A 24,573-nucleotide genomic window follows, 5' to 3' on the forward strand; every position below is an offset into this window, starting at 1 on the left:
TAGAAGTGGCTACTGGACAAGAAGACATTGGTGTGCAAGAGATGAAAACAGGGTGTTGTTGGAACGCTACTACACAAGTAACCCCAGCAGAAGGAGGTACATGGACAGGATGAGGGACCTATGGAGTCTTCGATACCCAACATCTACATGGATGGTGAAACAACCAGTAGCTCAGTGTTCCAACATTCGAAAGAAGGAACTGCTCGCACAGCTAGAGATTGATGAGGTACAACACAAATGCTACGGCAAGGGGGAGCCAGGACGCCAGGTCAGGGGGGAGATATCATCACCCCCACCCGAGATTGGGTACAAAGCCCCAAGTGCAGTAGAAGAAGGATCGTTGAGTGCGAGAGGAACTGAGCTTGAAACCTGGATCCAGTGTAGCTGGTTACCAAATCTACATGAAGTACCCTCAGAAGATCTACTAGAAGATGTGAATGCAGCACGGACGATACCTACCACCACCAATAAACACAGCTGAGGTTTTTACAGTAAAAGATAACTTTTCCCCAGTAGATTTTTATGTTTTGTTTTGTTTTTTTAGATCAGTTGTGTTAATAAAGAATGTTAATAAAAAATAGTTTGCTAAAAAAATAATGATAACAAAGAAGGTAAAGCACAGTTTGAAAGCTGTAAAAGTAAAGTTAAAGAGAAATGTCAGACCAGTGGGAACCACGTACAGTCTATAACAACAGAAGCAGATCAGGTTAGTATTGTGTAACAGAGTGTGAAACTTAAGTTAGACTAGTGTTTGTAAATGAACCGCTTCATGTTGTGTAGCTTTCTGCATTGTGTTTATTTATCATATAAGCTAAACAGTTCACCTTTTTTATTTAAGTGAAATGTTTAATTATGAGTGTTAAAGAAAACAATAAAGTTTTTTTTTATATAAAGTAGGCAGCAAGTATATTTCATGTATTTTAACCATGTATATGATACATATGCAGATGTTACATTCTGTAACATGTGTAAAGAAATGACTGATTTTGCTACCCTGAGAAGATTTCTCTAGATCAGCTGTTGCCTCGACTCCTCCTCTGCTGGTGACAGCTGAGTTATGAACAGAAAAATCTTGTCTTCACAACTTAATTGCACCAAACTGTTGTGTGTGAGTACATCCATAAAAACTAACATCTGCTTTGTCCACATGACAGCAGAGGTTTGGTGACAGGAGACCTGCGTCCTCTCTGTGAGCAGCCAACAGCACTCAGCTGTCGTATGAAATTAATAAGACTTTGATATCAAACTCACCTGCACAGGTAAACTCCACGAAGGACAAAGACTCAAAAGTCCAAGGTTCCCTAGAGTGAAAAAGAAAACAGCACAGGTCATACAGATGTCAGAGTGCGCTTTGAGAGATGGTGCTTTGGCACAGATTCAGTTTCTGCCATAGGTGGTGCAGGTTGTTGCTGTCCTGTCAGAGCAAGAAGGTTCTAGGTTCAAATCCTGCTGGGCTTCTTTTTTTCTGTGTGGAGTTTGCACTCAGCTACTCTGGAGTGGAAGATTCTAGGTTGGTCGTGTATGTGAGGGAGATGAAGTGCCCAGAATATGCTGCTTTATGAATGTGCGGTTAATTAAAAGCACTTTGAGGGGTTTGTAGCACAGTATGCATGTAAGTACATGGACCTGCCTATTGATGCGTGTAGTTTGTGCTCACAGGTAAATGTAACAAAATCTACATCCCACCTATACTAATAGCACCACACTGATACATTGTAGACACAGCATAAAACATGGAAGCCTGCATTCTCTCTGAAGGCCACCAGATGGCGATAGTTGGGGAAAAAAACTCACTTTAAAAGCAGAGGCAAAGATGATTTCACACAAACTCACTTTTGACTGATTCCAGCTCAGATTATTCAGTTTCATTTCAGATTTACTCATGAAGCAACAGAAGCAACATTCAGGTTAAGAACTTTATTACAGAACAAAAACAGACTGTACAGGTGAGAAAGGGCCTTGATGCATGTTCAATCATCCAGGTAAGTAAATCTCCAAAAGTTGACTCTGTTCACCTGGATGTGGTGTTTTCAGTGGGAGAAACGTTTCGTCACTCATCCAAGTGACTGCAGGTTTCCCCAACCTTATAACAGGACATTTACAAGCTACGTCCAGACGAACAGAACCAACGTTTTGGAATACAGGATAGAAAATATTTTTTATAAAGAGAATTCATGTATACAAAATCCAACTCATTTTTTCATCAATAATAACATAAAACAATAAAATCTGTACCAGGAATAATTTTAAAAGTGTATAAATAAACAGAAATAAATAAAGCTCCATGTAATTTAATATTATACAAATATATATTATAGATGTCTCGTCTATTTAAACTACAGAAACAGTCTGAGGCTTCAGCCTCAGCAGGAGCAGAGGTCACGAGCTAACAGCTACACATACAGTAGAAACAGGACACGTCTGAAATTCAAGCAAACTAAAGAAAAAGAAGGAATGTACGACATTAGTTCACTCTCTTTTTTTTTGGAATGAATCCATCTTTAAAACTGTTCAAAACAACGTGATGAACTCGTTCACAAAGATGCTGAACAACAAATCCAGGATGTCCTCAGTCTGTCTCTGCTCTGAGAAGCTGGAACAGCAGCAGGAGACTCAGATCAGCTGGAAGCCCTCTGAGAGAGTTCAAGGAGGCGAATCCTGAATCCTGACTCTGTTTCTCTGTTGGACTGTTTGTCGATGTTTGCACCAAACAAAAATACATTTAAAAACTTGTGAAAATCTTATTTTCACATTTCAAACAGGCTGCTGTTCAGCTGGAGGCTGGTATGACCCTGACTCTGTGGTTTAAGTTTCCTGTAGATTAAAACACCAACAACAACAACAACAACAGCAGCAACAATAACGCCAACAGGAAGACCAACTTTCAGTCCAACTTTCAGTCCAACAGATCCATCCTCCTTCCCTCCTGCTTCCTTCTCTTCTTCCTTCTTCCCCCCATCCTTCTCCCTCCATCCTCCTTCCTCCGTCCTCCTTCCCTCCATCCTCTGTGTGTCCTCCTGGCTGACCTGCAGGTGAGAAACAGGTGTGAGGTGTCAGCTGTCAGGTAGGGTGATGAGTGAAGAACAGAACAGAATCCATTTCCTCTTCAAACTGCTGTCAGACATTATCTACTGCACTCTGATCACATCACTCAGACCAGCTGCTTTCTACAAAGTCTCATCAACAACATCTTTAGAAACAAACATCAACAAGCAGGAAGCAGCTTCACCTCTGATCACACACACACTCAACTCTACTCACTCACCTGGAGGAACAACAACACTCAGGTTTATGGTGGGTGATGAGGCTCATAGGTTCCCCTGATTTTTGGGCAACATGACACTTGTATGTTCCAGCATCTGCAGTTGTGACATCCTTCAGAATCAGAGACACGTCTCCATCCTTCTTATGTCTTCCCTGCAGATCCACCCGGTTCTTAAAAGATGAATCCTGATAATCTGGAATAACGTGCCCATCCTGGTACAAAAAGACATATCCCTCCTTCTGGTCAACTCTGCTCCACTTTACAGCTAAGATGTTGTTGTCGTTTGAAGCTCGACATGTCAGAGTGACATTCTTCTGACCAGACTCAGCTGTAATTATTTCCTGGTCTGAAAGAAGAAACGACACAGATTAGAGAGGTTAAAGGTTTAAATGATGAATCAAAACTGTACATTTTTGAAGCCATCTGTGAAACACGATGGAGGCTCTGTTAGTTTTTGGAGTTGCGTGTCAGTCAGTGTTGTTGATCTTGTCTGAATGGATGAAATTATGAACACAGAGAAGATCAGATTTTGATCCACCATGAAAGAATCTGATCGGTAACATCATCATTTTTCGGGCAATGATCCTGATCTTAATAGAAAAACACACGAGGGGAGGCCGGTCCGTGACTGATACCCACACGGCTTCAGCATTAATGATCATTTCCATGTAAATGTGAAGCGATTCAGACAGTTTCCTCCTGCTCACTGGGACAGGAAGTACAACCCTTTTTTAAGACTAGCAGGAAAACCTCGGGCTCGTTTGTGACAGCGTTGCGTTTACTCGCTCCTTCTTCTGACGGATTTTCTAGTTTATAAAGTTTCGTTTTACCTCAGCCCTTAAAGAGATGGTAGAAACAACTTCCGAGCGAAAACTCTGCATTGTTAGAAAGTTTAACGAGGATATCCAGACGACTTAGAAGAAGTAGGACCGGGAGAGGACCGGGCCTCTGCTCTGCTTTAGAAGGTTCCGGAAAACCCCGCCCCCCCTCTCTGACGTCAACCCCCCCTGTGCGGGACTTTTCAGAGTAAGTACAACACTGAGCGAACATCAGCACAGATGTGGAGTTTGTTTCACACATTTGTGTCCTGCTCACAGTGACAGCAGGCTGCTGTTAGTCCAGTAGGAAATGAGTCCGCTGCATTTAACACATTCAGTCAGTGAAGCAGCGAGCAGCCAACAGTCCAGCGCCCCGGGAGCAGTGTGTACAGACGGTACCTTACTCAGGGATACCTCACGGTCGGTGAAGCCCCGACCTTCCGATCATAACACAAGCACCCTGATCCATCTCTGCCACCTCAGTGTGTTGTCAGTGTGTAGTTACAGTGGATCGCAGTGTGTTATGAGTGTGTAGTTACAGTGTAAAAAACAAAAAATCAGTTTAACTCACTTGAACAGACAGCCGAGAGAAGGCAGGTGAAAATCACAGAGCAGCAGGCTGATGTCAGGTCCATTACTTGTACTTCTGTGGGTGCGCAGATCAGAGTGTTTTTAAAGTTCGCGGGAAAAGTTTCTGAAAATTTGACTGGAAAACTGTTGCCAAAGCCGGAACTGGTCTACAGTGCAACCTGCTGTTAAAATCCTTAAAACCCTTCATATAAATGAACTTTGGCGGGGACCGCCCAACCCTTCAGCCTATCAGTTGCTAATACGTAATTTTCGGAATGTGCCAGATATCATCGCGGGAATTTAAAAGAGATTTGTTTAAATAGGTCTATATCTCTCATGAACGATATCCACTTATTTTGAGCAAGAAAGAATATTTCTGTCACTAGAATAGATCAGTTATATTTGATATATATATATATATATATATATATATATATATGGGTAAAAGTGTCATTAATATTAAAATGTCCTTTTAAAATGAGATGTGGCCAAGAAGTTTGAAGAAATATAACATCATAGTTGTATGAGGATATTTAAGTCACCACAAAGGACTGAATTCATTACATTGTGGTACAATTACACAGTGTCATCAAGATACTTCAACAGCAGCTCATTTCTTTATTTTATTTATAACTCATTCATAAATCCTGTTCACTACAGTCTGTTTAACTATATAAACTTTATAAACATATTAGAGAAAAACACAGAAACATCAGAAATTAATTTTTGGTCCAACACACACATTTCTGGATTTCTGATGAACCCTTTCAGTCTAAATGTTCATTCTAATATAGATCCTCAGTTTGAATCAGTGAAGTAGAACATGAGCAGAGGAAAACAAAGATGTTCTATTTGTACAGTCAGGGTTAAAGTGGATTCAGCAGGTGGGGAACATTCAAAGTGTTTGTAGTGGCTCAGCACAGGAAAATAATCAGAGTCGTTTCTAACGTGAGCTTCAGGTTTTCAGTGTCCAGGCTGTGATCAGCTGACCTGCTGCTCTTTGTGGATGTACACAACTGAATTCAACCAGATGTGAGCAGATGTTTCACGAGCTATCCTGCCATAGTGTCTTCACAACATGTTGTTTATAGTGTGTTTATACCAGACAGCAAACAGGTGGAGTAAAAGTAGAATTCAGTGAATGAATCCAAACATCATGTAAATGAATCTCAGCTACAACATTGACCCTGAGCTCCACAGGACTGATGTGTGAAGCTCATTTCTCACCACAGTGCTGATTGTAGTGTGTGTGTAACGTTAGAAAGAGTCTTGGTTTTGGACCTTGTAGTAAAATGTGAGCTGCTGAAAACTGCTGCCAGTTTCTAAGAAAGATGTTTGTGATGCTACGACTCTTCTTTATATCACACGTGTGGCAGCACTGCTAACAGCTGTTCTACCTGCAAAAACCTGCACTGGTTTATTTATCTTTGTGTGTTTCATGTGCAGAGAGCGATCAGCTGCAGTTTGCTCAGCAGTGAGAAAAGACGTCAGTGATGGACGAATCATCGTCAAAGAGAAGAAAAACAAAGAAGAAAGGTTCAGCTGCTCTTCTTTTACTACAAACATCATAAATCCCTGAACATAACCCCCCCCCAGTGCATAGGTGGCTTTAGACAGGGGCCAGTGGAGAACGATGTAGAGAGAGAGGATGGAGATGAGGAGGAGCTGAGGAGCAGGATGACAGAGAGACAGAGGAGTTAGTTGGAGAGGATGTAGAGAGGGACAGTCCTGAGAGTGAGGAGGAAGACGAGCTGTGAGGGAGAGGAAGAGGGACAACCAGCGGTTTGTGATGTTGAACAGACCTGTGTGTCTGTGAGTGTCGTGTCATTACAATTCATACAGTCATTGTAACTGACAGTAATGAACAATAATGACAGAATAATAATGCTGTTATTGTGTATTTATTTATTTATATTTCTTCATACATTCTTATATAGTTCTATATTGTGTATTTTGTTGTACAGTTATTTTATTTTCAACTTTAATTTATATATTTTATCTTATTCTTTCCCAGTTAAATTTACCCTTCATTCTAATTTGTGTTGTACAGTTATTTCATTTTTAACCTTAATTTATATTTTATTCCTTCCTAGTTAAATTTACCCTTTTTAATTTTTCATATTTATTTCCTATCTTATTCATAGTCTTTCCTTTTTTGTTTTCTTTTGGTCACAAGCAGTTGTCCAAGCATTTCACTACATATTGTACTGTGTATGACTGTGTACGTGACAAATAAAATTTGAATTTGATCAGTTATTGTCCTCAGTTACAGCCTCATGTTTGCTCTGCATTCATCTCTTATCAGACGTACAAAGATGATCCACCAGTGCTGCCCAGTTTGAGGACATTTCCAGTCACATTAATGGGGGACAGGAGACGCAGCTTCCATCAAAGCTGGTATGAAAGTCATCGTTGGATTCTCTGTAATTATGGACTCTGCCTGTTTCAGGCCACCAAATATGTCAGACGTGGAGGTGACCTGAGTAGTGAACTCATCGTCATGGTCAAGAAACCTGTTGGAGATGATTTGAGCTTTGTGACATGGAGTGCAATCAGAGGATGGTTACAGTGTGTTCATAAAGGGATGGATGCAGTCAGCAGCAACACGCTGTGGTGTTTAATCAATGGTCTGATACGAGGCAGGATGGATCCATGTGACCATCACAGCACAAATCTGAACTCATCAGACCTGGAAATGTTTCTCCAGTCTGCTGTTGTCAGACTTTAGTGAGCCTGTGTGAATCACAGCCTCAGTTTCCTGTTCTCAGCAGAACCAACTTTTCCTGATGGGAACACAGAACCAGTTCTAGTTTGGTCACCAGCACTGCATCCATGGAAAAAGGGAACTGGTCCCAAATCTACAGGATGTTAACTCAGGAGAATTAACATCCTGTAGATCTGGGAGCCGTTCAGAGCAAACATGCATTAAAGTATGTTTTTGTCACTTAAGTGGAAAAGAAAACATCCAAATTAGTTTTATGTGATGTGTGAAACATCTGGATGAGGTTTCAGTGTTTACGTTTCAGTGCACTTGGTAAATCCTTTGTTTTTTCTCTCTGCAGTCATAAACAACCAGGTTAACAAATTAAAACATAAACATGTTTTACAACATTTATAGCAGCTGTTGTGTTTATGAACTCTGTCACAGTTTATGGGAGTCATTATGTATTCTTAATATTTATTGGTAAAATAATATTTGTAGTAAAATTGTCTGAAAACTGCAAGAAAAACAAAAACAAACATGAAAAACAAAACATGGATCACTTTAATTCCAGCTTCAGTTTTATTCAGGAAACAACAACAGTCATATCAAAAGGCACTTTATCTTTACAGTAGAAACATTAGAACCACAAACTCCTACAAACTGAACCGAGTCAACAATTCAGAAAGATTCTGATGAAAAATTCACTTTTACAAAATAAATAATCAAACAAAATAAATAATCATCCCTCTTAAAATCTTACGAAATAAATATATTAAAAACAGTGTGCTGTAACAGAGTTAAGACGTGTGGAGCATGATGGTTCACACTGTTGTCTCATAGCAGGAAGGCCCTGATGACACCATCAGGTCGGGGTCTTTCTGTGTGGAGTTTGCAGGTTCTCCCGAGTCCTCGGGCTTCTTTCCACAGAGTTAGGTTAATTGGTTTTAGTGCGAGTGGTTTTCTGTCTCTGTGTTAGACCCGCAACAGACTGGTGACCTGTCCAGAGTGTGCCCAGTCTCTTGCCCTAAGACAGCTGGGATAGGCTCCAGCGCCTCCCGTGACCCTGACAAGGCTAAGCGGAGGGCGCAGTTCAGCACAGACTGGACAGACAATGAGGAGCTAAAGGTACAACTTCTTCTTTGGACAATTTGTAAACAACTTAAAATTAATTAATAGGCGTTTAGGTTTCATGATTAAAGCTCAGATCAGCTGGAAAAAAACTGAAACATTTAAAACAGACTCAAGTTCTAATGGAAGCTGGTATGAACCCTGCTTCTGTGGTTTAAGCTTTCTGTAGATCAAAACACCAACTCCAAAAGGTTAAACACCACCTCCACCAACTCCCAAAGCAACTCCATCACTTTAGCCACCACCGTCCCCAACTCTCTTTTTTTTCTCTGTATTCATTATTGTACGATCTACTGTACAATAATGAATTGCCTTGAGGCGACTTTTGTTGTGATTTGGTGCTATATAAATAAAATTGAATTGAATTGAATTGAATTGAACCACTCGATCCCTCTAGCCACTTCCGCCAACAACTCCATCTCTCTAGCCACCCTCGCCAACCACTCCATCCATCTAGTCTCCATTGCCAACAACTCCATCCTTATAGCCACCCTCGCCAACCAATCCATCCCTCTAGCCAACACCGCCAAAAGCTCTATCCCTCTAGCCACCCACGACAACCACCCCATCCCTCTAGCCACCCCCGCCAACCACTCAATCCCTCTAGCCACCCTCGCCAACCACTCCATCCATCTAGTCTCCACCGCTAACAACTCCATCCTTATAGCCACCCTTGCCAACAACTCCATCCCTCTTGCCACCCTCACTAACAACTCCCAAGACAACTCATTCCCTCCTGCCTCCTTCCCTCCATCCTCCTTCCCTCCTGCCTCCTTCCCTCCGTCCTCTGTGTCTCCTCCTGGCTGACCTGCAGGTGAGAAACAGGTGTGAGGTGTCAGCTGTCAGGTAGGTGATGAGTGAAGAACAGAACAGAATCCATTTCCTCTTCAAACTGCTGTCAGACATTATCTACTGCACTCTGATCACATCACTCAGACCAGCTGCTTTCTACAAAGTCTCATCAACAACATCTTTAGAAACAAACATCAACAACCAGGAAGCAGCTTCACCTCTGATCACACACACACTCAACTCTACTCACTCACCTGGAGGATCAACAACACTCAGGTAGATAATGCTGATGGGGGGAATCTTTGACAGGGCTCTCTTCCTGCGCACAGTTCCTCTGTTGAACACACGACACTCGTATTTTCCACTATCAGCACTCGTCGCATTATTCAGAATCAAAGACACGTCTCCATCCTTCATCTGTCTGTCCTGCAGATCCACTCGGTTCTTAAAATATGGATGCTGGTGATCTGGAAGGAACTGTCCACCCTTGTAAACAGCAACATGTTCTGGCTCCAGATCATCTCTGCTCCACTGTACAAGTGTGAAGTTGTTGTTTGGAGCTCGACATGTCATCGTGGCGTTCTGTCCAGACTGAGCCGTGATGGTTTTCTGGTCTGAAAGATGTAACAACAGAGCAGAGAGGAAACAGTCACTTCTACAGCAGCCAATCGGAGTGGGGAACAGACACAACTGCTCTCTGGTTTATGCTGGTTGAATCACACAAACGTGACCATAGACCTGTTAAAATCTGTTAAGGAATCACAGAATTCAGACGAACAACAAAGCGATAAATTCTTGATAAAGAACAAAGTCTAAACATATCTCAGTGCAAACAGAACAACTTGTGTTTAGCTCCCAGTGTTAGAAATCAAACAAAAACACAATTTGAAAGGACTTAAGACAAATAATATTTTTGCAAACACCTTTGAACAGCTGCATATTTGACTGACTAAATGATGCAATGAGCTCCATACATCAGGCCCACGACTCCGTGCCAACCGAGGTGCGCTGTAGTATGTACCATACTGTACACTGCCCCTATCGGTCATCGGTTCGCTCTGCAGGCACACAGGCAACGCGCTTCCGCAGCAGTCTTTGTGAGCTCGCTACACGTTTTCTCTTCGTCAGAAGAGAGGGTGTTTGTGTTATCAACGTTTGTGTTATCGTTCGTGGACGGTGGAAAACAGCTTTGCTAGAAGCTTTGAACAAGGATGCCGTTTACTCGAAATCGACGTGGGCTTAACTTTGGGTATTGGAGCCTGTTTTTAATCGTGACGTCGACAAAAACGAAGCTTATCAGCAGCTTTCACCGTCTTCATGTTTGCTGACGTGTGGGATCAGGCACAAAGGAGCTGCTAGTATGTTTTTCGAGCCTCTGCATGTCGGGGTAAGTAAAACACAGACACGTAGATTCATAAGAAGGTCGTGTTTCACGTCTGGTTGTAGCGCTGAAACATGGCTGCTGCTCTGGTTGAGCGTTGTGCCATTTATCACCGACGGAGCGTTCCCCAGCGTCGGGAGCGCGCACTGGTCAGGATCCAGGTTACTCCGCTTTCTTTACAACCAGCTAGTCAAGTAGTGATGTTTTAATTTGGTGACAAAGTTACAGTTGGATGTCGTTACATTACCATAAAGTGGAACCTCCTAGAAAAGAAGTTATAGTTTTAGGAAGTCTTACATCCTTGTTGTTGGTTCAGAGGTTGTTTCAGCAAATTGCTGCGGAAATGTTAAAGTTTGAGCGCATTCTCAAGTGAGGGATTACTTCTTATTGGAACAGGCGGAACGAAGCCCAAATATCAACAGGACCTATTTTCTTTTATCACTGACCAGGGGCGGATCTAGAGAAATTTTCTTATGGGGGGGAAAGAAATCAAATGTGCGACAAAATCAGTCTTTTTTTTCAAAAACAAAGGGATGGGTTACATATGGTTAAAATGATTCAATATACATGCTATTCATATAAATATAGTCTACAACTTAATTATTTTCTGCAGTCCACGTAACTATACAGTTTAGATAAACACGTGAAATTTTGGGTTTATGTACCGTGTAGTCCGTATAATGAATAAATCTGTAGCCCAATAAATATAAAATCCAGAAAGCTTAACAACATGGGGCGATTTTTCCTTCCTGACTGCTTTGGAGAACAAGCTCGATGACCTAAGAGCAAGAGTCACCTTCCAACGTCACATGAGGGACAGCGACATTGTGTGCTTCACGGAGACATGGCTGACCCCACCGTGCCGGACCAGGCCGTAACTCCGTCGGACTCATTCTTTGTGCTCCGCGCGGACAGAACGGCAGAGTCAAACAAAACCAAAGGTGGAGGAGTGTGGTAAACAGAAAGTGGTGTGATGCCAGGTGCATTTCTACTCTTTGCAGCGGCTGCTCGCCACATCTGGAGTTCCTGAGCATTAAGTGCCGCCCTTTCTATCTGCCCCGTGAGTTCACCTCGGTCATTGCCATGGTGGTCTACATCCCACCCCAAGCGGACACAGGTATGGCTTTGTCCGAACTACATGATGTGCTGAGTTCGCTTCAAAACAAGGACCCGGGCGCAGCCCTCATTGTAGCAGGAGACTTTAATAAAGAGAACCTCGGACAAGTCATGCCGAATTTCTACCAGCATGTCTGGTGTCCGACGAGGGGGGATCGGATTTTGGATCACTGCTACACGCAGTACAAGTAGGGCTACAAAGCTGTCTCACACCCGGCTTTCGGGAAGACTGACCACAACGCCATCTTCCTCATTCCCCAGTATAAACAAAACATATGGAGGGAAGAAGTAACCACGAGGGAGGTGAAACGTTGGTCTGCCCAATCAGAAGCTACGCTACAGGACGCACTCAACGATGTAGACTGAGCATGTGCAGTCGACATCAACGAGTTTACGGAAGAAGCAGTATGTTTTGTCAATATGCTAGCGGAGGAGATCATCCCCACTGCGAGAAGCTTGCTGCATACATGCTACTACTGCACATTCACCAAATGTGTATATATATATATTTATTTATAATGTTCTTCCTCTCTCCCCCTCTCCCCCCTTTTGCACAAGTCAAGGAGCGTGTCAGGTTTACATTTCACTGTGTTATACTTGTATATGCATCTGACGAATGTTGAACCTTGAATTTACACAAAATGTCAGAAATCTGCATTGTCATGAACAAAGATTTAAACCTAATTTTTCATGATTTCTTGTGTTCACCCTCTGAGGTCCAACATATAACTGGCCATTTTAACTGCTTTTGATTTAACATGTGTATTTCACCTTTAAATTGTTTATTTTTTCCCCGTGTCTTGCTTGGTGTCATTCTTCTCAGCTCAACCTCATGTGTCTGAATTTAGCTTTTTTTTTTTTTTTTTTTTTTTTTTTTTTTAAATTGGCATACTGTATTAACACAACTCATCTGAAATCACGCAAAAAAACATAAAATTCGAGTACTATCTTTTTAAATGCAAATATATATTGTACATTTTGTAAACATTTTCAACTATTTATCTAAAAATGCAGCCAATACACCTGCTGTTTTTTTTGTTTCTGTTTTTTTTTTTAATTTTCTACAACCATTTAAAAATACTACTATAACTAAAATGAGAGAACAATCAGGTGTTGCAATAAGTTTTAACACTGTCTGAAATAGAGACTGAGCGTGGCTGCAGCTTGTTGTTATGTCAGCTTAAATCAGTCGTGTGATTTGGAGGTGCAGCGTGTCCGTGGACCCCAGAGGGTTAATAACGATAAATGTCTTATATCAGGATATGAAATTGTGATCATATCGTACAGCCCTAGTGTAGTCAATAGTTTTGTTGTGTGTGTCAGAACAATGAGGCGACTGCTGAGTGTTACAGGTGTTACAGGAGTGATACATCTCCTGTTGTCAGGCCTGCAGGTATCAGGTTTGTGATGTTCTCCTTTATCTCATAGTGGACAGAAATAATTTTTTGGAGTGGCACAAATAATTTGTGTGGCATCAGATTTGATGTAGAACAGCTGATTGTTCTGTAAATAGTTTGAAATGTTTATTTAAAAACATTGTATGTAAATGACAACAATGTAAATGTTGTAATTTGATTATTTTAATAAACCAAGTAACTCGGATGGATTTGATGCTGGCGTGACCACAGTGCACACGTCTGCTGCTGCTCACAGCGGTCCAAGGGATCGCTCGGGGAGTTTGTGTGTTCGCTCAGACACATGAAACATTAGAGGGAACATTGGGTAACACTAAGCTATAGATTCAGTTTTAGAACTTATATTCACTGATAACTGTAGCTAGGCTCAAAGTGCTATCTTACTTTAGTAAACAACATTGTCATGTGCAAAACTAGGGTGGCACTCGGGGTGGCAGGAGATTACTTTAGGGTGGCACATGCCACCTTCTAGATCTGCCCCCGACCTTGATTCTGGATGGGGACGACTCAGATAAACTTCACTACAGTGATGTTCTCAGCAGGTACTTGATGCAAGAGAAAAAAAGGCTGTTACCTTACCAGGCTCTGATGTTTAAATCAACCACACACAATATAAGCAAACAGTGCTACAGCTGTGCGTCTCCTCGAGCTTTAGTACTTCTTTAGTGGCTTTGTTGTTCTCCTGACATAACGCGGTCAAGTGAACCGTGATTTGTGCAGCCAGGGGTGAAGCCAGCCGACCCGCCGCGAACATTAAGCCTCGCGGCGGTAGCGCTTCTCCTCCTTTGCTGCTGATGGATAGCATAGCGCGACACGGTGTCGAAAAGTATCTTTCGAGGTTTTTTTTATCCGTAAATTTCTCCCGTTGTAGGGCACTGCACGTGTTAATAGAATTATATTAGTACCGACTTCAGGTTTCCCGGACTAAAATCCCCTGTTATAAATGTGAAAGTAATCCGGGACCAGTCCGCTTTTGCCGGCTACTCTGGTTTGCACCGCCATGTTAACGTTATGTGTCGCTTCGCTATCGCTAGCCGTACTATGAGCGAAGTGAATGTTTTCTGTTATGTGAGGTTTCAGCCGAAATATGATGTCCGGCGAGTCTCGGTGGCTCTAACGGCAAAGTAATTCAGCAGCAATCTAAGAGTAACATCTCACCTGTTGATGCAAACGCGTTATAACAGAGGAAAAGAATCCCGAAGAGCGACGTAAGAACTCCGGTATCCATCTTGTCCGGTGTCCCCGCTGTGACGACGTTCGCTCGGGACGGTAACGGCGCCAAATACGGTTGTGCCCCGAACTGGTTTCCGGTATTTGCATAAAAGTGATTGGCCAACACTGCTGTAAATGACTTGTTGGTGTATAATATGTGAAATGTGTCAAATAACGTAGTATTTAAAATACTTTACTAAACAGCTCATTTCTAAATTTTATATATAACTCGTCATAAGTCATGTTCATTAAACTCTACTTACCAATATAAGTAAAGACATTACACATAGAAATAAATAGAAACATTAGAAATTACTTCTTTAGAAGTTTAGAAAAAACTGATCATTCATAAATTCATAAATGCATTGATCGGCTCTACTTTGTATAAAAATGTATGTTTGGTATTATTATTATTATTATTATTATTACTTATAATTGTTCATTTGTTTTTGTTTTTGTTTTTAAACATTGCAGTCAGATCCTTAAATGTGTTTATATATGTTGATAAAACAGAATAAATTTTCCACAGTCAGTTTTTTTTATACCTAATATTTTGTCTTCATTGTGTTTTCAGTCACATCATAATTGAGTTGTTGAAGACTTTCAGAAAGGACAGAATGAGGCTGACAGGTGAAAATCGATGATGACAGCTTAAGGATTCACTGTCGTTAACATAAGTGCACTGACACTTAATAATAAAAACAAAACTGTAAAATTAGAGTCCAGATGAGAGTTACAGCTGACATAAGTAGCATTATAACTTTTATTTATTATTTTTATAGTTTACATGTTGTGTATATTTAAAGTAGCTAAATACATTTTTAAGAGGGCCACATGGTGACACCCAGGCTTTGCATCCACCACCTGGTCGGGGAGTCTCTGTGGGGGGTTTGCATGTTCTCCTTGTGTTTGTGTGGGTTCTCTTCAGGTACTCCAGCTTCCTCCCACAGTCCACAGACATGCAGTCAGTGGGGTTAAGTTCACTGGTGATTCTGAATCGCCCAGAGGTGTGAATGTGAGTGTGAATGGTCATCAGTACCTGGTACCAGGTATTTCTTTAGTACCTGCTCGGCCGGGTTTCCAAGCGATCTGAGCAGGTACTAAACTGGGATGTCACCGATTGGCTGGTCGGTGATGTCGCTCGATGAGTCGTAACAAGTCTGACAGGGTGACAGGCAGGTGATGCTGAAGAGGTTCATCAAATGGACACTGGTGTAACATTCATGATGTCAATCAGACGTCCATCTTGGAAATATTCTTCAAAAAAACTATCTGTGTGTTTTTGTAGCAACTTTAAGTAACAGGGCGTTCATACCACGTGTTAGAAGAGAGTAACCGTTACAGTGTGTTAATAGTTGTATATATTTCTAATGTATCTGACCTCGACTCTCTTTGTACCAACAGGAAGGAGGAAGAGGGCGACTTTACTTGGTGTCAGAGACAGAAATGAGAAAAAGCTGAAATGAGTGAGAAGGACGATGTTGGAAACATCTGTGCTGTGTCTGCTCTGTAAGTAGAATCTCTGTGTTTGTTTGAATTCTTGGACTTTGACTGATCTGGTCCTGCACTACAGAGAAAGTTTATTATACCCAGGGTATGTTTCTGTTATTCAGATTAGTTGACGCTAACATTGGTAATCAGGATATTCTGTCATATGAAGCTGATATGAGTTGATAAAACTCACTCAGTTAACCCGGGGTTTCCCTCCCTGCACCTCCACATGTGCTGTTTTCACACAGTTATGGATAAATGTATCAACATCAAAGAGACTGTCTGCTGCTGATGAAGAGTGTGTGTGTGTGTGTGTGTGTGTGTGTGTGTGTGTAATATACAGTAATGTAGTACTAGCAAACCTAGTACTGTACCAGTACTCTGTTGTTTTAGTCGAGTTTTATTGTCAACCAAACAATACACACTCGGGTAACAGGGGGACAAAACATCGTCCTACTTCAAAGGTGAAAAACACTGTAAAATGACATGAAAATATAACAAATTCAAATATACATGTTTACAACTATACAGAAGATAAACTAAGAATAAGTTCAACAGTATTGTGCTTGAATAGAGAGAGTAAGGAAGAGGGCTGTTCGATATAACCATATACATCAGATGACGATATAAAAACGTCTATCGTTTCAGTTTACGCTATCGTTTGTTTCGTGGTGTCGTAAAATAAACTGTTTACGGCAATATTTTTTCATGGTTTTGACGGTCGCTGTAGTGGCTATATTCATTTCTTTCTCTTATATTTAATATAACCACACTACGGACGCACAAGCGCCTGTTTTTATGCGTTGTCGTTAGCAACAACAACTGTAAAACCATCGTGTGTCCGCTTGTTTATGTTCCACATAAACCTTTCACAATAAAGCTCAAGATCCTGTTGAGACTTTTCAAAATAAACGGAATCATATGAAAGAGTATGCAGTGTTTACGGATGAGAAGCAAAACAGCTACAACTTATGTCTAAAAATGTATCGTTTCATCGGTTAAAACACTCGACTCCAGGTACACGACGTGCAGCTGGAAACACTTCAAGCAAGTCGAGCTGCCCGAGATTCACAGAATTTACAGAAAATGTTACATTTTTGTGATTTATATCGTTATCGGACGATAGATGTTTTATATCGGGATATGAGATTTTGGTCATATCGCACAGCCCTAGTAAGGATAGAAAAGGATGATAATACATAAATACAATAGTACACAGAATAAATGCACTGCTCCAAAAACAAAGGGAAAACTTACACAACACAATGTAACTCCAAGCCAATCACACTTCTGTGAAATCAAACTGTCCACTTAGGAAGCAACACTGATTGACAATCAATGCCACACACTGTTGGATTAGACAACAGGTGGGAATTATTAGCAAGACATCCCAATAAGGAGTGTTTCTGCAGGTGGTGACCACAGACCTCTGTGCTGATGCTTTCTGGCTCATGTTTTGGTCACTTTTCAATGCTGGCTGTGATTTCACTCTAGTGATAGATTGAGACAAAGTCTACAATCCACACAAGTGGCTCAGGTAGTGCAGCTCATCCAGGATCACATCAATGTGAGCTGTGGCAGGAAGGTTTGCTGTGTGTCAGTGTAGTGTCCAGAGCATGGAGGCGCTACCAGGAGACAGGCCGGTACATCAGAAGGCCGTAGGAGGGCAACAACCCAGCAGCAGGACCGCTACCTCCACCTTTGTGGAAGGAGGAACAGGAAGAGCACTGCTAGAGCAAAATGACCTCCAGCAGGCCACAAATGTACACGTGTCTGCTCAAATGGTCAGAAACAGACTCCATGAGGGTGGCATGAGGGCCCGACGTCCACAGGTGGAGGTTGTGTTTACAGCCCAGCACCGTGCAGGACGTTTGGCATTTGCCAGAGAACACCGAGATGGCAACTTTGCCCCTGGCAATGAAAGCAGAATCACACTGAGCACATGTGACAGACGTGACAGAGTCTGGACACAGCGTGGAGAACCTTCTGCTGCCTCCAACATCCTCCAGCATGATGGTTTGGCAGTGGGTCAGTTATGGTGTGGGGTGGCATTTCTTTTGGGGGGGGGGGCTGCACAGCCCTCCATGTGTTCATCAGAGGTAGCCTGACTGCCATTAGGTACTAAGATGAAATCCTCAGACCTCCCCTGTGAGATCATATGTTGGTGCGGGTAGCTCTGGTTTCCTCCTAATGCAAGACAATGCTGAACCTCATGTGGCTGCAGTGTGTCAGCATTTCCTGCAGGACGAAGGCATTGATGCTGTGGACTGGTCCAGCTGTTCCCCAGACCTGAATCAACCCAGCACATCTGGGACGTCATGTCTCGCTCCGTCCACCAACTGCACCACAGACTGTCCAGGAGTTGGCAGATGCTTTAGTGCAGGTCTGAGAGGAGGTCCCTCAGGAGACCATCCACCACCTCATCAGGAGCATGTCCAGGTGTTGTAGGTCATACAGACACGTGGAGGCCACACACACTGCCGAGCTTCACTTTGACTTGTTGTAAGGACATTACAGTAGAGTGTTTTTCCTTGTTGAGTGTGACTCCAAATCCAGACCTCCATGGGTTGCTACATTGGATTTCCACTCATCATTTTGTGTGATTTTGTTGTCGGCGCATTCAACTATCTAAAGTATTTAATGAGAATATTTCATTCATTCAGATCTGGGATTCTTATCTTTGTGTTCCCTTTATTTGAGCAGTGTGCAACACAGACAGAGTCAACAGTGCAAGTGTTGGAAATGAGAGGAGAGTGTTATGTAGTCCAAGAAGTGTGTGGAGAGAGTCCAGTGTGGAGGAGGGCAGCAGGTGCTGCTCCTGATGCTGCAGAGTCGTATTCTGGATGGAAGGAGGAATAAACAGTCTGTGGGAGGGTGATGTGGGTCAGCCATGATGCTAGTGGTTTTCTGAATGCAGCGTGAGGTGTAAATATCCTGCAGATTGGTTGGAGAGCTGCCAACAATGCTCTCAGCGGTTCCCACAATCCTCTGCGGCTCTGTGATCGGACGTGTGACAGTTTCCATACAGACTGTGATGCAGCTGGTTAGGATGCTCTCTATGGAGCCTCTGTAGAAGGTGTTAAGGAGGAGTTTGTGGAGGCGCACCTTCTTCAGTCGTCTCAGGAAGGAGTGTGTACTATATTACTCTTTAGGACATTAGTCCTTCGCTACACCAACGAGTCCTCAGCAGCTGTTTATTTATTAATGTCACAGCTTATTTTATTACAACACTGGTAGAATAAACAGTTTTTACTGAATAAAGTTACAAGTTTAAGGCATACAGTGCATATTTACACTACACCCAGCTGACTGTGCTTCTCACACATCAGAGTGTCTTTTATTTGATAGTTAAAAGTTGTCGACTCTAACGAGGACAGACTGCAGCTGTTTCTCTGCGTAGTCGAGGGAAAACAACAGGAGCTGAAATCATTCATGATCACATGAACACAACTTTACAGCAGCTTCATGGTGTTATTAAAACTGGTGGATATGTTGGATAAACCTGCAGCATACCTGCACATAATCACAGTGAAGTGGTGCTCTGTAGACTGAAAGATGGTGTAGAGGAGCATAAGGAGTCCAAACTATGAGAATCATTTTATAAGAGTAACGGTAATAAACTCAGCTGCACTCAACACTGTGCAGAAAATATCAAAATAACAATTTGATCCCATTAACTCCTGCATTCATTCACAGGAAATCTTAACACTTGTTAGACTTTTTAAGCCATGAGGAGGTTTTGCTAAACTCCGAATCTCCTCTAAGCTGCACTCTGACAACAGTCCAGCTCCATCAATGATCCCATTGTAGTTCTTATTAGTTACATGATGTTTATAGTGAGTGGGCTTCTTTGCATGCTGCTCAGTGTCTTTGTCCCTTTGATGGGGTGTTGTTGTCACCCTGCTGGGTCCATAGGAGCCTCTACCAGGAGGCTGAGGGGCAGCGTTGGAGGTCATCAGTGTTTTTAGCCTGAAGTTAGCAGAGAGGCTAAACTTGACTCTTTGTTGCATTATAGAGACAGAAGTTTAAATAGTGTTTAACAGGACAATCGAGGCTAAAATGGTTTAAAAGATGAACTCATTAAAAAACACTAACAAATCTTCATGATTCAAATACTGAGAAGCTTCAACAACAAATATGTGTTCAAGCCAGCATGATGTTTGCTCCTGTAACTGATTGTTTTTCCATCTTGTTCTCTGAATATTTACAAAGGGCTCCATAACTAATGTCATTCATTTTGTTTCTTATCATTGAAACTGTTGTAGAAAATCCACTTTGTTAAGAACACAGAGAAGCGACGTCTTTATATGAGACTTCAGAAAAATGTTGTACAAGACAAACTGAACAACATCAGAGCGACATCACGACTTCCTGTAACTTTTCTCTGTCCAGCTAAACATGAGTACCTTCCATTTTCTCCTGCAGAGGATTCTGGGTAAAGTCAATCGTGCACTGACGTCCTGTGTGTGTGTTTTATTGTGCAGATGCAGCTGCAGTCGGCTCAGCAGTGAGAACTGAAGACGTCAGTCAAAGAGAAGGAAAAACAGTCAGAGCTGAGAGGTACAGCTGCTCTTCTTTTAGTACAAACACCATAAATCTGTTGCTCACAATCAAACTTTATTGTATTTTTAAGTTTGTGTCACTTTTCAAACCATCGTTACAAGTGCTTCCCAGAGACGATGAGTGAAAGAGCAAAGAGTAAATTATGAATCAAACTACGGCCACACAGACTCAAGCGTCATGTAGTGAATAACTTCCAACAGCTGGATGAATAAGATGAGTTAAAGTTTATATATTAGTCTTTAACAAGGATTTAAAAGACGACACTGATGAGGCGAGCCAGATTTCTTCAGGCAGGTCGTCCCAGGATCGAGGAGTCCTCACAGCAAACATTCAGTCGTCTTTAAGTGTGAGCTGGGAACAGTGAACAGGTTTGTGGCTGCAGCATCTCAGGATGTACACACTGACTGGGACACAAGCACCAGTTCCACTAAATATTCTGGTGCCAGTAACCTGTTAAGATGGAGCAATTTGATGTTATTTAATCAGTTTATTTTTCATCCTGCAGTTAAAATGTATCAAAACAAGATTGTGTGTCTCTGCAGATGCTGTGATCTGACACACCTGCACAAAATGTGTCAAAGTTCAATAAGTTATATTATTGTAACTGTGATGCGTTCACTGACATGTCCTGATGCTTTGCTGTATCTAAAGAGAACAGAGAGGCTCTGCTTTGTGCTTATATTCTCCTCCTGTGTGTTTGTGTGTGCAGAGTTTCTACCAGAGCCAAATGTCATCGACTCCTCACTGAAGTCGTCCACCAGTCCAACCACTGGGATCCAGCTGCTGCTCTCTAACTGGTCCACACAGCAGCTCAGACCTGACACATTCACTGTAAACACACTGGTTTATATTCTGTTTGTTCTCCTCATGAAGGAAACCTCACACAAGCACTGAGGGCAGAAAGTTCAAATGGAGAGTTTTTGTTATTTTCTTTTATAAAGAAGCTGGAAAAATTTTACTTTCTTAATTTAGTTTTTAAATTTTTTATATAAAAAAGAAAAATTTTCTTCCTCAGGCCTTTCAGAATAAAAGCATGACCAAGACGTAATTTATACATAAACAATAATAAATGGTATGTAACTAAAATATAGATGTAATCCATGTTTTCATGTCTTCAGTAACTTTGCTGTTATTTATGTTATTTCTAAGTGTGCTGTCGTCTCCACAGCAGTGATCTGGTTTCTCTGCAGGTTCAATAAACTTTGGTCTCACTTGATCTTCTCGTGTGCTTCTGTGGGTTTCACAAAGATGTCTGATGGAAAACGTGAGTCGTTTTCTTTTCCTGGTGGGAACATAGAACCAGTCCTAGATTGGTCACTGACTCTGTAAATACTGAGGTACGACCATGAACACAGCTGTCTGAGCCCTCGTGCAAAGTCCTGGTTGAGCCAGTTACACCGACACCTTTTTATGACCAAGTTATTTATTTTTTGTTTTCTGTTCGTAGCATCAAGAGACTACAGCTGTATAAACTTGTTATATAATGACAGTTAATGTCTAAATGTTGTCTCTCGTTACAGTTTCAGAGTCAAAGTGAGAGAAAGTCAGTGAGCAGGTTTTCTGTCAGGTTTTTAATGCAGTTTGATTCTTGCTTAGATCCAGTTTACACATCAGCTCAGTGAGGTTTGTTTGGGTCCAGCTCAGATTCAGTTTCACTGCAGAATTATTCATGAAGCAGCAGGAAACAACAACCATCTGAAGGCACTTTTACAGTAAAAACATGAGAAACAGAAAGTCCCTGAAAACTGCTGAACTGAGTCAACAGGTCACAAAGTTACATTAAAAAAATAAACATGAAACCTCATCATCTACTATTGTAACGTGCATTAAAAGCATATATATTAAAGAACAATAACAAAGTTAAGAAGTGCGTTCAGTGCTTAAAGCTGCAATAATCAGAAGCTCCTCTGATACAAACATGAGAGAAGCAGCAGGTAGTTTGATGTTAACCTCCTAGGACCTGGCGTCTGTGATCCACACAAATCTGTGGTCACAACTGTGAGTTAAGTGGTGTGATATATGGAGGCGATTGTGCATGTTTCACTTTGCTGGTATAATGAGGTTTTGCATTACAGGGGAGGTCATTTCACTCTGGACAGCAGAGGGCAGCAGAGTGCTGTGGGGACTGAGTTGTGTGCACAGCTGCTGTGAGCTTGTGGTTCTGGTAAGACTGAGCAGGCGAACAGCAGCGTGGTTCCTGTGTTCACTCTCTCTCCTGTTTTACAGGATCGTAATCTGGCTGCGCCCTCTACAGCTGGGCCTGTAACACGTCCACACATGTGGACATCACATTTTGGGTCGTCTAGACCAAAATACAGAATTTTACTCTACAGGGACCTGATATCCACGTACAAGGACGTTATACTGACACTGTTCTATGAAATTTAAAATAAATGTCCTCATATGTGGATCTCATTTTTCTCAGAAACAAATATCAGATTAAAAAAAAATAAAATCTGGTAATTCTTTGTTTTCACATTCATCAGGTCCCAATCAGCTCAAATATCAAAGAGAAATTAAAAATGCCATGAAAGAGTTTGAGTGTCAGGAGGTTAAAGTAAAAGTTAAAGAGATGTTAGCTCAGCAGGAGGTCGAGACTCTATGATGTACGTTTAAATGTTTCCTGGATTGTTTGTCGACATCTGACACCAAAGAAAATGTAAAAATAATTATGAATTTTTTTTGGCAATTCTTAATGACATGTGTGACATTTGACTCTGCACATGTTTCATGATTAGAAAATCACAACTGTCTTTATCCTGAGCGCTCAGTGTCACCTCTGAGAAGCTGAAACAGCTGGAAAAAACTGAAACCTTTCAAACAGACTGAAGTTCAACTGGAGGCTAGTATAACCCTGCTTCTGTCGTTTACCGTGTTTTGTAGATCAAAACACCAACAACAGCAAGAAGAGAAACAGCAGAAACTACCAAACCAACAATCAGTCCAACAGATCCAGCCTCCTTCCCCCCATCCTCCTTCCCTCCATCCCTCTGTGTGTCCTCCTGTCTGACCTGCAGGTGAGAAACAGGTGTAAGGTGTCAGCTGTCAGGTAGGTGATGAGTGAAGAACAGAACAGAATCCATTTCCTCTTCAAACTGCTGTCAGACATTATCTACTGCACTCTGATCACACACACTCAACTCTACTCACTCACCTGGAGGATCAACATGAAGGTAGATGCTGCTGATGGATTTCCATGAGCGTGTTTTTCTCACAAAGACACGACACTCGTATGTTCCAGTATCATAACCGTCACATTCTTCAGAATCAGAGACACGTCTCCCTCCTCATCTGTCTGTCCTGCAGACCACCCGGTTCTTAAAAGTTGGATGCTGGTCGTCTGGAACAGACAGATCATCCCGGTACAAAAAACATATTCTGACTCCAGATCAGCTCGGCTCCATTTTACTACATAGTTGTTGTTTGGAGCTCGACATGTCAGAATGACGTCGTGTCCAGACTCAGCTGTGACGTTTTTGTGGTCTGAAAAGGAAACACAGAGCGAGAGGTTACAGATGAAAGTTTGATCTGTTCACTTCTACACCAGCCAATCAGCAAGAGTTGTACACACACTGGGTTCAGCACATTAGGCTAAATGTTCATCACACACACCACAATATGAACCTGCATCTGTGAAACAAACTGTGTCCTGATTGTTCTCACATTAAGAAATGAATCAAACAACATGTTGAGGTAGTCCGACTCGAATGTCAAGGAAGGTTGTAGGGAAGCAGACTACACAGAAATTTCAGGTTTGCAGACGTCAGCAATTTATTTACAGTTAACTCCATTTAATGTAACTTAACAAAACTTTCCCCAAAAGTAACTCGATTAACAAAACCCATCAGTTCATGGACCTGGTAACACAGCTCACCTCTCCTCTGAATCTGGCTTTAAATAGGGCCATCAATTTCCCTCCAATTAGCCCAGCCTGTACCTCTCACTTAAACTGAGGGATCTTAAACTCTACACAGATGATTAAAAAGACACAAAACCTCCTCACACTTCTAACGACATTTACGTAACTAAATGGCTCCGTTTACAAAACAAGATTCAACAAACCCCTTCAGAACTTGAAACAAACAAAATGAAGCATTTCTATGGAAAAAGAAACCCCT

General features: G+C 41.8%; 1 protein-coding gene and 1 long non-coding RNA gene across 3 annotated transcripts in view; both read left to right on the forward strand.

Annotated features, from left to right (window-relative positions):
* Window positions 1–22,545, forward strand: part of LOC120746653 — a 23,921-nt gene extending 1,376 nt beyond the window's left edge. The window contains exons 1-5 of one of the 2 annotated variants that reach the window (XR_005698890.1): window positions 10,361–10,664; window positions 14,976–15,910; window positions 20,377–20,452; window positions 21,165–21,719; window positions 22,531–22,545. This is a non-coding gene — a long non-coding RNA (uncharacterized LOC120746653). Of the gene's footprint in view, window positions 1–10,360; window positions 10,665–14,975; window positions 15,911–20,376; window positions 20,453–21,164; window positions 21,720–22,530 lie in introns of those variants that run through there. The other variant, XR_005698891.1, reaches the window with a different exon arrangement.
* The window catches only part of LOC120746634 (CD226 antigen-like), a 344,409-nt gene that overhangs the window by 276,509 nt on the left and 43,327 nt on the right, over window positions 1–24,573 (forward strand). The window lies entirely within an intron of this gene.

Source organism: Simochromis diagramma, unplaced genomic scaffold, assembly GCF_900408965.1.
Source record: "Simochromis diagramma unplaced genomic scaffold, fSimDia1.1 OVJJ01000201.1, whole genome shotgun sequence".
In the NCBI taxonomy this organism is placed as follows: domain Eukaryota; kingdom Metazoa; phylum Chordata; class Actinopteri; order Cichliformes; family Cichlidae; genus Simochromis; species Simochromis diagramma.